Source organism: Prionailurus viverrinus, chromosome E3 (assembly GCF_022837055.1).
Source record: "Prionailurus viverrinus isolate Anna chromosome E3, UM_Priviv_1.0, whole genome shotgun sequence".
NCBI lineage: Eukaryota > Metazoa > Chordata > Mammalia > Carnivora > Felidae > Prionailurus > Prionailurus viverrinus.
The window spans coordinates 18,418,121-18,430,970 of NC_062576.1; positions in this window are offsets into that span (position 1 = coordinate 18,418,121).

A 12,850-nucleotide genomic window follows, 5' to 3' on the forward strand; every position below is an offset into this window, starting at 1 on the left:
ATGTGCTCAGTTTAAATGTACTAAGTGAGGTGCCTGTCTGACACCAAGAGTAGACAATGTTACGAACTCTTGAAGCCAGATATCTGTCCACACCATTAGATACCCAGAACTTAGAAGTTCATTGCACAAGGGGACACTCAACAAATGTTTGTTGAATGAATGGGGATTTTAAGAAGACATTTGAAAATATGAACCTTAAACTTGGCTTCTGAATGACCTAAAGATAGGGATTTTTGAATCATCAATGTATAGATGGTGATTGAAGCCATTGATGAAACAGAAGCTGTTTTCAAATTACATCAGTATTAAATAAATTCTTTTTTAGGACAAAACAAAATTACTACTGTCACCTGCCCCCCTAAATTTAATGACTGGTCCTGTGCCCTGTACTATCTATTTTTACTATATGTGTATATAACTTATACATATATATATATATATATATATATATATGTATATATATTTTTTTACATAAAATGTATGTACATATATAATTTTATATAAAACTATAACTTATATTGAGGCACCTGGGTAGCTCAGTTGGTTAAGCATCTGACTCTTGATCTCGGCTGAGGTCATGACCTTACAGTTTTTGAGTTCAATCCCCATTGTCAGTGAGGAGCCTTCTTGGGATTCTGTCTCTACCTCTCTCTGCCCCTCCCCTGCTCTCTCTCACTCCCTCTAAAAATAAACTTTAAAAAAAGTATATCTTATATATACACAGATATTTGGCAATAGCTTTTTAAATATTTATCTTGGAAAGATATCAGCAAAGTTTATATGATATATTCAAGATATTATTCTAGACATAATATACTACAGATGTTAAAAACACAGATCTAGATTTAGACTGCTTCAGTTCAAATATTTGCCCCAACACTTATTAAATGTGTAACTTTTATAAACTACTCTTACTTTCTTCATCTATAAAATGGAGTGCTCATAATAAATAGTTTATTTCTTGTGTAGTTTTTATTTGAGATTTAAATGAAACAATCCCATAGAAAGACCATAGCACCATGTTTGGTACATGGTAAACTTTCAGTAAAAGTTGACCATTTGGAATGAACAATCTGAAAAGCAAGTCAAGAAAACAATGCCATTTACAATAGTATCAAAAAGAATAAAACAATTAGGAATAAGTTTAACCAATGAAGCACAAAACTTTGACACTGAAAACCACAAAATATTGGTGAAAGGAGACCTAAATAAATAGAGAGGCATCCTTGGATTGGAAGGTCTTGGATTGGAAGACCTAACATAGTTAAGATGACAATACTAATCAAAGAGATCTCTAGATTCAATGCAATCTCTATCAAATCCCAATAGCATTTTTTTTTCCAGAAGTGGAAAGGTCAACCCTCAAATTTATTTGGAATTACAAGAGACCCCAAATAGCCAAAACAATCTTGAAAAAGAACAAAGTTAGAAGACTCATACTCCCTGATTTTAGAACTTCTTATAAAGCTACAGTAATCAAGACAGTGTGGTGTTGGCATAAGGATGGACATATAGATGAATAGAATAAAATCGAGAACTCAGAAGTAAACCTTCACATCTATAGTCAATTGACTTTTCACACCATCGAATTATCTATTTTTGCATGTTTTATACAATAAATAATGTATTAGTAGAGCAATATCATAAAAACTTTATAAGTAAACAAATACATATGTATTAAAGGTATAGGCTCAAAAGTTCTTCCTAATAGAAGTGTACAATCAAAAAAGAATTAGACAATGGTGTTGTTGACAGGGTGGTTTTCATAAAAGGAATTCAGGGTTGCTTTGTTTTTATATTGTTAATGAATAGAGATAAATATTTGTATGTAAATTAAATGAAGCCAGTGAGAAGGTATATGACAAAAAACTTTCTTGTAGTAAAAAAAAAAAAAAAAAAAAGGTTGTGAAAAACGATTAGATCCGTATTTTGCAAGTCTTGAAAATTGGCTAGTGGCCATGCCTCTGTATGGTTAACTGATTAAAAAAAATTTTTTTTTTTAATGTCTATTCATTTTCTGAGAGAGAGAGAGAGAGGGACAGAGTGCAAGCAAGGGAGGGGCAGAAAGAAAGGGAGACACAGAATCCAAAGCAAGCTCCAGGCTCTGAGCTAGCAGCACAGAGCCCAATGCTAGGCTTGAACCCATGAACTGTGAGATCATGACCTGAGCCAAAGTTGGAAGCTTAATTGACTGAGTCACCCAGGTGCCCCTGGTTAACTGACTTTTTTTTTTTTTTTTTTTTACAAGAGTGCTAAGATCATTCAATGGGGAAAATAAGAGTCTCTTTAAGAAATGGTGCCATAAATGCAGCCACTCTGGAAAACAGTGTGGAGGTTCCTCAAAAAATTAAAAATAGACCTACCCTATGACCCAGCAATAGCACTGCTAGGAATTGACCCAAGGGATACAGGAGTACTGATGCATAGGGGCACTTGTACCCCAATGTTTATAGCAGCACTCTCAACAATAGCCAAATTATGGAAAGAGCCTAAATGTCCATCAACTGATGAATGGATTAGAAAAACTGTGGTTTATATACACAATGGAGTACTACGTGGCAATGAGAAAGAATGAAATATGGCCCTTTGTAGCAACATGGATGGAACTGGAAAGTGTTATGCTAAGTGAAATAAGCCATACAGAGAAAGACAGATACCATATGGTTTCACGCTTATGTGGATCCTGAGAAACTTAACAGAAACCCATGGGGGAGGAGAAGGAAAAAAAAAAAGAGGTTAGAGTGGAAGAGAGCCAAAGCATAAGAGACTCTTAAAAACTGAGAACAAACTGAGGGTTGATGGGGGTGGGAGGGAGGGGAGGGTGGGTGATGGCTATTGAGGAGAGCACCTTTTGAGATGAGCACTGAGTGTTGTATGGAAACCAATTTGACAATAAACTTCATATATTGAAAAAAAAAAAAGAAATGGTGCCATAAATACTGGATATCCACATGGTGAAAAATGAAGCTGGACCCTTATGCCAAATACACAAATTAATTAAAAGTAGATAATAGACCTAAATGTAAAAACGAAAACTACCAAACTCTTAGAAGAAAATATAGGGGTAAATCTTCATGACCTTGGCAATGATTTCCTAAACATCACATCAAAGCACAGGCAACAAAAGAAAAAAAGTAGAAAGATTGGACTTAATTAGAATGAAAAACTTGTATATCAAAGGGCACCATCAAGAGAGTGAAAAGACAAAACACAGACCGGGAGAAAATATTTGCAAATCACATATCTGTTAAGAGATTCATTTCCAGAACATATACAGAACCCTACAACTCAAATGACAAAACCGCAAACAACCTAATTCCAAAACGGACAAAGGATTTGATTTATTTCAGAGAACATGTACAAATGATAAATACTCACATGGAAAATGCTCAACACCATTGGTTGTTAGGGAAATGCAAATAAAAACCACAATAAGACACTATTTCCAACACACTAGGATGGCTATTATCAAAAAGATAGTAACAAGTGTCAGTGAGAATGTGGCAATAGTGGAACACTTACACATTGCCGGTGGAGATGTAGTATGGTGTAGCCATGGCGGAAAACAGTCTGGCAGTTTCTCAAAGAGTTAAACACAGGATTACCGGGGCGCCTGGGTGGCTCAGTTGGTTGAGCGTCCGACTTCGGCTCAGGTCATGATCTCACAGCTCGTGAGCTCGAGCCCCGCATCGGACTCTGTGCTGACAGCTCAGAGCCTGGAGCCTGCTTCTGCTTCCCAACCTCTCTGCCCCTAACCCACTCACATTCTGTCTCTGTCTCTGTCAAAAATAAATAAACATTAAAAACAAAATTAAAAACAAAACAAAACACAGGATTACCTTATGACCAAGCAATTCCATTACCAGGCATATAAAGATTTGAAAACAAGGACTCAAACGGTTACTTGTACACCAATGTTTGTAGCAGAATTATTTACAATAGCCAAAATGTGCAAACAGTCTAAGTGTCCATCTATAAATGAATGAATAAACAATATGTGATGTGTATGTATGATGGAATATTATTCAGCCTTAAAAAGGAAAGAAATTCTTGGGGTACCTGGCTGGCTCAGTTGGTACAGCATGCAACTCTCAATCTCAGGGTCATGAGTTTAAGCCCCATGCTGGGAATGAACTCTATTAAAAAAAAAAAAAAGTAAAGAAATTCTGACACATGCTATAACGTGGATGAACCTTGAAGACATTATGCTAATTAAAATTAGCCAGACACAAAATGACAAATATCATATGATTCCACTTATATGAAATATCTAGAATAGACAAACTTGTAAAAATAGGAAGTAGAAAAGCGGTTTTGGGGATCTGGGTCAAGGGGGAAGTGGGGATCTATTGCTTAATGGTTACAGAATTTTTGTTCAGGGTGATGAAAAGTTTTAGAAATAAACAGTGGTGATGGTTGTACAACATTGTGAATGAACTGTATACTTTAAAATGATTAAAATGGCTAATTTTATGGGCACCTGGATAGCTCAGTCAGTTGAGCATCCACTTCAGCTCAGGTCATGATCTCATGGTTCGTGAGTTCGAGCCCCACACACTGCTGTTAGCCTGTCTGCACAGATCTTCTGTGCCCCTCTCTCTGTCCTTCCCCCCCTTGTGCTTGCCCAAAAATAAACATTGAAAAAAAATAAAAATTAAAAAAATAAACTGGGAAATTTTATTATATGTAATTTATTACACCAAAACAAACAAACAAACAACAACAATAACAAAAACAACCCTAAGCAAAAAAAATCAGGAAAACTAAGCAAAAAAATCAGGCAGGTCCTCATTTAAAGATTTTGCAATCTAAAAAAACAAAACCAAACCAAAAAAACTTACAATCTAGTAAGATAATTTGGACATTTAAGGAAAAAACATTAAGTATTTGATGATAGCGTGAGAATAGTGGTTTCCTTGGACAGAGGAGATGGGGAATAACTGGAAAGGGGAATGAGAGAAGTTCCTGGAGTGATGGGAAATATTTTATGTTTTGATTGGAGTGTTTACATGGGCATTACATTTGTCAAAACTTAGAAATTTCATACTTAAGATCTGTGCACTTCATGTAAATTTCACCGGGGGGGGGCACTATTAGCTGCTACTAATCATTTGACATTAATATATACAGTTTCTCCTATTTCTCACTTGCATGAAGTCCTTTAACATATATAGGCTTTAAACTTTTTTTTGTACCTCTTAATCCCCTTAATCTATTTTGCCCATCTCCCCACCCACTTCCCATGTGGAAACTCCCAGTTTCTTCTCTGTATTTAAGACTCTGGTTTTTGAGGGTTTTTTTTAATTTCACATTTAGGTGAAATCATATGATATTTCTTTCTCTGATTTATTTCACTTGGCATAATGCCCTTAGGCCCATCCATGTTGTCGCAAATGACAATATCTCATTCTTTTTTTTTAATTCATTTTTTAAAATTTGTTTTAATGTTTATTTTTGAGAGAGACAGAGGATGAGTGGGGGAGGGGCAGAGAGAGAGAGAGACAGACAGACAGAGACAGAGACAGAGAGAGGCAGAGACAGAGACAGAATATGAAGCAGACTCCTGGCTCTGAGCTGCCAGCACAGAGCCTGATGTGGGGCCTGAACCCACAGACCGCAAGATCATGACCTGAGCCGAAATCGGTCGCTTAACCGACTGAGCCACCCAGGCGCCCCTTTTTAAATTCATTTTTGAGAGAGACAGAGACAGCGTGAGTTGGGGAGAGGCAGAGAGAGGGAGAGAGAGAGAATCTCAAGCAGGCTCTGCACTGACAGTGCAGCCCCAAGGTGGGGCTCCAACTCATGAAACCATGAAATCATGAGCCAAAACCAAGAGTTGGATGCTTAACCGACTGAGCCACCCAGGCGCCCCAAGATCTCATTCTTTTTTAAGGCTAATATTCCACTGTGTTTATATACCACATCTTCTTTATCCATTCAGCTATTGATGGACACTTGCTTCTGTATCATGGCTGCTATTGTAAATAATGCTGCAATAAACATAGGGGTACATGTATCTTTTCAAATTAGCATTTTCATTTCCTTTGGGTAAATATCCAGTAGCAGAATTACTGGATTGTGTAGTATTTCTGTTTTTAATTTTTTGAGGAGCCTTCATACCGTTTTCCACATGGCCGCACCAATTTACATTCCAACCAGCTATGTACGAGGGTTCCCTCTTCTCCACATCCTTTGGATCTTCTCCACATCTAACATTTGTTATTTATTGTCTTTAAGATACTAGCCTTTCTGACAGGTGTGGAGTGATATCTCCTTGTGGTTTTGACTTGTATTTCCCTGATGATTAGTGATGTTGAGCATCTTTTCATGTGTCTGTTGGCCATCTGATGTCTTCTTTGGAAAAATGTCTATTCAAGTCCTCTGCTCATTTTTAAATTGAATTTTTTTTGGTGTTGAGTTGTGTAAGGTCTTTATATATTTTGCATATAACCCCTCATCAGACATATCATTTGCAAATATTTTTTCCCATTCACTAGGTACCCTTTCTGTTTCATTAATGGTTTCCTTTGCTGTGCAAAAGCTTTTTATTTTGGTGTAGTCCCAATAGTTTTTTTTTTTGTTTTTGTTTCCCTTGCCTGTGGAGACATATCCATAAATATGTTGCTAAGGCTAATATGTTGCTATGTCCAAGAGATTACTGCAGAGGCTTTTAATTTTAAGTAGTTAAATTGATTCATGGGGTGCCTGGGTGGCTCAGTCCATTGAGCATCCAACTCTTGATTTTGGTTCAGGTCATGATCCCAGGGTCATGGGACTGAGCCCCTCATCAGGCTCTGTGCTGAGCATGGAGATTAGGATTCTTTCTATCTCTCTCCCTCTGCTGCACTCCCCCCACTCCCACCAGCCCTCTCTCTCTCTCAAAAAAAAAAAGAAAAGAAAAGAAAAGAAAAGAAAAAAGGAAAAAAAACTAAAAAAAATAGCTAAGTTGATCCATTTTTCCATTTATAGTTTCTGGTATTTGCCTTACTTTAGAAAGTATCTCATTCCAAGTTTGCAAATATTCTTTTTTCCAATAGGTGTATCATGCATACGTGTGTGTGTGCTTGTATGTATGTATTACATGTAGCTGTTGACCAGCTGAACACCATGGGCAAGCTTCCTAACATTGCTAAGCCTTGGCTTTCTCATCGTAAAGTAGGGATAATGCTGATTTGCTTTTGCTATTGATAAGTTTGAACTAGATAACTTTTGAAGGCCATTAAATGCTTGACCCACTTAGAAGTTATTCAGAAAAGGGTAGCTATTGTTATTTTATATTATGGTATTATCTATTATGGTATTTAACATTTTAGCATAATTCTTTGTGTATCTGTCTCTTTTAGTAAGGATTTTCATTGGTAGGAAATGTGGCTTCCTCAGTGCCTAACCAAGTACCTGGCATTTAACAGGTGTTCAAATGTTTGTTGAATGAATGAATGAGTTGATTGAATAGGTGAATAACACAAGATAAAATCAAGAAGTAAAAGAGAAAGAAGGGCTAATTTTATCAAGCAGTCCTGATATGAAATTAAACACTAAACTGAAGTCAAACTAGGGTAGAAGGAAACTTATTAAATTTGTAGGGTCTCCTGTCCGAGGATAGGCTCCAACAGAACTGAGTTTCTGCTGATTGAAACTGCAAATGTTCAGGTAAAAGCGCATTTTTCGAGGGAGAACTTCCATTGGCGGATTTTACTTTCTAGGAAGTCAGGGATCCACCATTGTATTCCCCGCCTGGAGAATAGTGCCTGGCCGCTCAGAGATGTTTACTGAATGAATATCTGACTGAATGAAAGCTTGCATCAGATTTTCAAAGCGGCCTGTGACTCCATAAAGTTTTAGAGCTCAATAATATAGAAGGAAAAAAATCAAACAGATCCCTAAGAGCTTTTACCTGGGCCAGAGCTCGGAGAGGAATCTATCATTATGGAGTGATGGAGGAACCCCTCCCTCGATTCCTTTCAAAGGAATGGGTGGTTTCCCTTCTCAATTGGCTTTCTGATTCTCACATTTGTAGATTCTTACATTTGTATTCAGGCTTGAATCATAAGCCAACTTCTGCCTCCCACTATCTGTGTGACCCTGGTTAAATTATTGAAGCTGTCTAGGACCAGTTTTCCCCAGTAACACTCACCTTAAGGGCCTGATGAGTGGATTACCAAACCAGAATTTAGCTATAATGCTGATGGATTACATTGCACAACCAATTGTGTGTCTTCTTGGGCTACCCCCGCCCCAACTTTTTTTTTTTTTTTTTCTGTGTAAGACATTTGTTTACATCCATTTACCCTGATTCTCAGGCCTTGAGGCAGTTCAATGCTTTAACCAGTTTGCCTCTACTGGTCCGTAGAATTGGTTGATTGGACTACATAAGTAAATATTAATTATGGTCATTTACAAGAACTGCTGTCCAAACATTCCCTGTTGCTCTGCAGTACAAGAATAATAAAGGGAAATTCACATTTGTTGACTTCCTATTGTGTACCACCCTGGGCACTTTCATGCCTTATCTTATAACCCTGCAAATTAGACTTGTCATTAAGTAGAAACATTGACAAAGTTTTTGCTATATGGATACTAATTTTGTGCCTGGACCCCAGTAGACACTAAAATATAATTCTTGACTAAATAAACTTTCTTTTATCTTTTAACCTAAATTTCACAACCATTCAGCATGGGCAGATGTGCTCCCAACCTTAAAATGAAACCAAAAATTGGTGAGTTCTCAGTGAAATTGGCCTGTAAGAAGCTGTTTTCAAGGGGTGCCTGTGTGGTTCAGTGGGTTAAGCATCTGACTCTGGCTCACAATCTCACAGTTCATGAGTTCGAGCCCCACGTCGGGCTCTGTGCTGACAGCTCAGAGCCTGGAGCCTGCTTCAGATTCTGGGTCTCCCTCCCTCTCTGCCCCTCCTCTGCTTGTATTCTCTCTCTCTCAAAAATAAGTAATAAGTAAACATTAAAATATTTTTTAAAAACCCAACAAGCTGTTTTCAATACATTAGTCAGTAAATATTTATTGAGTAAATACTGTACTCAAACTATGAAAACTGGGGCTTGTGAGAGCATACAATTCGAAGAACTGTGGTAGAGGCTGGGGAGACAAAACTGAGACTAGGGAAAGGTGACCTCACTGGCTCCAACGGGGCTGGGTGTGGCTGAGAGTCAGATGGGCAGAGACTTTTACAGGTTTTCAGGAGAGATCCCTTGGCAGGATCTAGCAAGGAGGATTTGGTGAGAAAGGACTAGATTCGGTGTTGGGACACTTGGGCTCTAGTTCTGGCTGAGGTTTAACTGGTTGGGAGACTTGGGGCAAGTCCCTTAACCTCTCCAGACATCAGTTTAGCACCCGGAAAATAAAGTGGAAGTGGGGGTGGTTATTGTGGAACTTGCTCAGTTATTGAGTGCCTTCCGATTCTTAGATTTTAAAATTCTCTGTCGGCCACACTTCTTTTTCCTGTGAGAAGAAAATACTTCCTATGCTTGGAATTTCAATTAAGTTGATCAATGGATTCGTCACTCACTATACTCTACGAGACTGTGCCATAAATTCACTCACACACACACACACACACACACACACACACCCCAAGGTTTTTTTTTTTTTTTAATTATGTTTGTGGCAAAATATACATAACATACATATTTACCATCTTAACCTTTTTTTTCTTTTTTTGAGAGAGAGAGAGAGAGAGAGAGAGAGAGAGAGAGCGCACATGCATGAGCTGGGGGTTGGGGAAGAAGAGACAGAGGTGGGGGTAGAGAGAGAGAATCTTAAGCAGGCTCCATGCTAGGGGCTCAATTCCACAACCCTGGGATCGTGACTTGAGCGGAAATCAAGAGTTAGATGCTCAACTGAATGAGCTGCCCAGGGGCCCTCCATCTTAACCATTTCTGTGCATCTTTAAGTGCAGAAATCCAGTAGTGTGAAGTATATTCATTACCATCATCCACCTCCAGAATTCTTTTCATCTTGCAAAACTGAAACTCTGTACCCATTAAACAGTAACTCCCCATTCCCATTTCCACACCCCCCCCCCCAGCTCCCGGTAACCACCATTCTACTTTCTTTCTCTGTGAATTTGACTACTCTACTACCTTAAATCGATGGAATCATACAGTATTTGCCTTTTTGTGACTGGCTTATTTCACTCAGCATAATGCCCTCAAGGTTCATCCAGGTTGTAGCATGTATCAGAACTTCCTTCCTTTTAAAGACTGAAAAATATTTCACTGTATGTATATACCATATTTTATCTATCCATTCATCTGTTGATGGACCCTTGGGTTGCTTCCACCTTTTAGCCCTTGTGAACAATGCTGCTATGAACATGGGTATACAAATATCTCTTAGAGATTTTGCTTTCAATTCTTTGGGGGTATATACCCCAAAATTAGACTTGCTGGATAATATGGTAATTCTATTTTTTAAAGATTTTATTTTTATTTATTTAAGATGTTTCTTTTGGAGAGAGAGATGGCTCGAGCAGGGGAGGGGCAGAGAGAGAGGGAGACCAAGGATGTGAAGCAGGCTCCTCCCTGTCAGTGCAGAGCCCAATGTAGGGCTCAAACTCACAAACCGTGAGATCATGACCTGAGCTGAAGTCAAACACTTAACTGACTGAGACACCTAGGCACCCCAAGGCTTTTTTTTTTTAAGTAATCTCTACACCCAACATGGGGCTCAAACTCACAACCCCAAGATCAAGAGCCAGCCAAGCACCTCTGGTAATTCTATTGTTAATTTCATTTTTCAAGTTTATTTACTTTTGACAGAGACAGAGTACCAGCATGAGCTGGGGAGGGGCAGAGAGAGGGAAACACAGAATCTGAAGCAGGCTCCAGGCTCCAAGCTGTCAGCACAGAGCCTGACACAGGGCTTGAACTCACCAACTGTGAGATCATGACCTGGGCTGAAGTCGGACGCTTAACTGACTGAGCCACCCAGGGGCCCCTATTTTTAATTTTTTGAAGAGCCACCATTCTGTTTTCTGTACTGGTTGTACCATTTTAAATTCCCACCCACAGCACAAAAGCATTCCAATTTCTCCTCTTGCTAACACTTATTTTCCCTTCTTCCTCTTTTTTTTTTTTTTTAATAGTGCCCATACTAATTGCTGTGAGGTGTATCTAATTGTGGTTTTCATTTGCATTTCCCTAATGATCAGTAATGTTTAGTATTTTTTCATGGGCCTATTGGCCATTTGTATATCGTTGGAGAAACATCTTCAAGTCCTTTGCCTATTTTTTAAACCAGGGTTTTTGTGGTGGTTGTGTTGAGCCGTAAGAGCTCTTTATATATTCTGGATATTATTTAGTCTTTAGCAAATACGTGATTTGCAAATACTTCCTCCCATTCAGTGGGTTGCTTTTCACTCTCTTGTGTCCTTTGATGTACAAAAGTTTAAAAAACATTTTTAAAGTTTATTTCTTCTGAGAGAGAGAGAGTGAGGGGGGGGGGGGGGGGGGGAATTCCAAGCAGGCTCTGTGCTGACAGTGTGGAGCCTGAGAACTCATCAACCATGAGATCATGACCTGAGCTGAAACCAAGAGCTGGATGCTTAACCAGCTAAGCCATGCAGGCGCCCCCAGAAGTTTTAAATTCTGATGTAGTCCGATTCATCTTTTCTTTCATTGTCTGTGCTTTTGGTGTCATATCCAAGAAATCGTTGCCAAATCCAAGGTCACGAAGATTTCCTCATGTTTTCTTCTAAGAGTTTTATAGTTTCAGCTCTTACATTTAGTTCTTTGGTGCATTTTGAATTAACTTTTACATACGGTGTAAGGTTAAGGGTTTAACATGTGGGTCTCTAGTCTTCCCAACACCATTTGTTGAGAAGACTAGCTTTTCCTCCTCATTGAATGGTCTTTGCACCCTTGTTGAATATTATTTTACGATTTAGGAAAGGGTTTGGGGCTATAAACTTTTGGGAAGCGGGGTGGTACAGGAATGACATGGTCTCTGTCTTAACAGAGCGTCAGGAGAGTTGAATATTAAGATTTTGCTTCACGGAGCATTTATTTGTCGAGTGCACTTGCACTCAGTGCATACCGGGCCCATGTTTTCCCACACTTTGCCTCTTCAGCTTCCCATCCAACCAGTGAGGTAGGTAGGATGAACCCCCACCCCCTTTTTTTTTTAATGTTTATTTATTTTTGAGAGAGAGAGAGAGAGAGACCCAGTACGAGCAGGGGAGGGGTAGAGAGAGAAGTAGACACAGGATCTGAAGCAGGCTCCAGGCTCTGAGCTGTCGGCACAGAGCCCGATGTGGGGCTCGAACTCACAAACCGTGCGATCATGAAGTCGGACACTTAACCGACTGAGCCACCCAGGCACCCCAGGATGAACCCCTTTAACAAACTCGGCTCCCCAAAAGAGCACGGTTATGGCTTATGCAGAGGCAGGCACAAAGTTAGGATTTGAATCCACGGTTCTTGGCTCCATGCGTCTCGCTATTTCAGGTGTTCTCATCTCTAAAATCTGGGCAGAAGTGAAATAAGACAGTCTTTATTGAGCAGCCCTGCAGCTATCCTACGCATTAAGGAGTCGCTAAAACCACAGTCCAAGCGTGAAGTGTAGACGTTACGTCCGCAGAGAAGAGCCGAACCCAAACAGCCCAGAAGGCCAGAGTCCTAGGATTGGAGTCCCGCCCCCGGGCGGACCCCAAATTCTTACCCGGAACCTGGGCGCGGCTGGGCTGTGCGACTGGCGCGGGTGGGGGACCAACAACAGAAAAATGCCCGCGACCGGATTGTCGTTGAAATGCCCCACAGTGTCTCCGGAGTGAGGCTTTCCAGTTCTAACAACGTCCCTGGAGTCAGCGCCTTTGCCTCTCTCCCTGTCACTCAGCTA